The sequence below is a fragment of the Myotis daubentonii genome, chromosome 9, assembly GCF_963259705.1.
Source record: "Myotis daubentonii chromosome 9, mMyoDau2.1, whole genome shotgun sequence".
NCBI lineage: Eukaryota > Metazoa > Chordata > Mammalia > Chiroptera > Vespertilionidae > Myotis > Myotis daubentonii.
In genome coordinates this window covers 76,087,627-76,089,905 of record NC_081848.1, presented here as the reverse complement: position 1 = coordinate 76,089,905, position 2,279 = coordinate 76,087,627, and positions in this window count along the sequence as shown.

The window sequence follows — 2,279 nt, the reverse complement described above, 5'->3', positions numbered from 1 at the left end:
CCACCACATGGCTGGCTGTGCAGAGTGATTCCTTCCAGATGGCTTTCTGCTTTTATTGCTTAGCACTTGACAGTTTTCTGGGTGTTTAGAATTTTGGAACAACCTTTCAAGGTAGACAGTATCAATGTCTACATTTTCCAGATGAATAAAAGTCTTTGCCTGGGAAGTCAAAGACATTTTCACACTCTCACAGCTAAGGTAGTGAGTGATTAAGAACAGTGGTCCTCAAGCTTTTCTCTAAGAGCCCTATCAGATACTGAGAAAATACGCCTAATGTATATGCATAATTTAGTTATGAAATATAGGTATGACTATTGTATTACTATATTGAGTATATCATAAGACATGAAAATAAACATTAAAAATGAACGAGGCCATACATATGAAGAGAATGTCCAATGTTTGCTTCTCTCACCCCAGTAGATCATCCTAAACCATCAATGAAGTGGGCATGTTAGAGACACAAACTCAAATTCCTACTGGAGGCAAGCAGGCAACATAAATAAGTGAAATGGTCTGAGTGAAAGAACCAGTGATAACAGCAAATAAGAAATGGCAACTGGTTCTCAGGCTCAGTGTTGGGTCAATAGGGAATAGAGGGGACTGGGGCAAAAATGAAAGCAAATCTCCCCCTTAAAGGAGGCTGCTGTCACTCAGCTTTAGTCAAGAATATGGTTTCCAAATTTCCAGTTTTTCAATAGAAATCACAAATTCAGGTTTTTTATGTGAAAATGCACAATTTTAAGATGTTGGCCACTGACTTCATTTTTTTTTTTTCTACAAAATACTTTGTGTTCTAAGTGGGTCAAAACCAGCTTGCAGGCCTCCAAAGGGCAACCACAGAGTAAAGGAAGGACCTTTGCCTTTGTAGCCAGACAGTCTTGATTTTGAATCCTATTCCTACCTTTAACAAGGAATTTAACCCTCCGTGCTTCTGATTTGGGGCCAGTAAAAATGCAATAATGGTAAGTTCCTTTGAAGATGAACACTAATGTCTGTGAAGCATAGTGCTTGGCATATAACGGAGGCTCAATAAATAATACCTATCATTAGTGGGAGCCCACCTAGAGCCCAGCCTAGCTGATTGCTGACTCAGTTCTCGTTCTGCTCTAAAAAAGCTTAAACAGAAAACCTCATCCTTGGCATCCAGAGTCCAACCCTGCACTTTGCAGACTTCATTCTCCTGCCCAGAAAGACCAGTTCTTTCCCACCTGGTCTCATTGTTCTCAAGAAGAATCCAGAAGCCAGAGGAATGAGCAGGCTCACTCCCTGGTAGGCTGGTGTGGGAGGTGGGAGGTGGCCTGGAACCGGGAACAGCACTGGAATGGAGCCAGAGGTCCTGGTTTGGCCACTGAGGAGCTGTGTAAACCTAGACAAATGGCTGAACTACTCTGGGCTTCTGGGCTACTATTTACAATAATATCCACCTCAATGAGTAATCATGAGAATGCACAGTTATACATGGTGCCAGCTATTCTCCCCCTCCCCACCCCCCCTCCCCAGATCCTCGCTCCACCCGTTTCCTCTCTGCTTTGTGCCCTGGAGTTTGATCTCAATAGACTACAACAGTGGGGCCCCCTCTGATCCTAGGACTGTAGGGTTCAGCAAATGAGATGCACCGGCAGGTGAGCAGGTGAAAGGAGAGGGCAGAGTGCTTATGTCCCAGCTCCCTCTGTGCCAGGGCCCCACCCTGTGGCCGTGGGCGGTAGCAAGGGTCCCCTGTGGAAGGCCACAGCAACTTCCAGAAAGTCCACGCCTACAGCTTCAGCTCCGTGTTTTTCTTCTGGGACCCACTTCCTCCCCTTCCTCTGTCAGCTCGAGAGCAGTAACAGCTCCCCAGACTTGCTAGCCCCAGGGCACCCCACCATTCCTTGGTTTCCCTTAGCCCAGCCACACCTTTATACGTGGTCCCGCATTAAGGTCTCCTGAATTACCCTGATTTGCCATCTTTCCTGCCAAGGCTGTGACCATACAGACATACCTCAGAGACACTGCAGGTTCGGTTCCAGGCGAGTTGTAATCTCTTTGCTAGAGGAGGGTGTTGGCTGCAATTTGCAAAAAACTCAACATCTGTAAAGCACAGTGCAATAAAACGAGGTGTGCATCTCTTCAAGATCATTCAAGGAAAGAGAGCTTTATTTCTTATAGTATCAGGGAGCTGCCACATTAGTCCTGGACTCTTCAACAAAACGGTGTTTTCCCCCCTGAAACCTTGAATGTGGAAGGCAATCGGTGTTGCCGGAATTAATTTAAAATCATAAGCTTTTCTGCTTCACCCT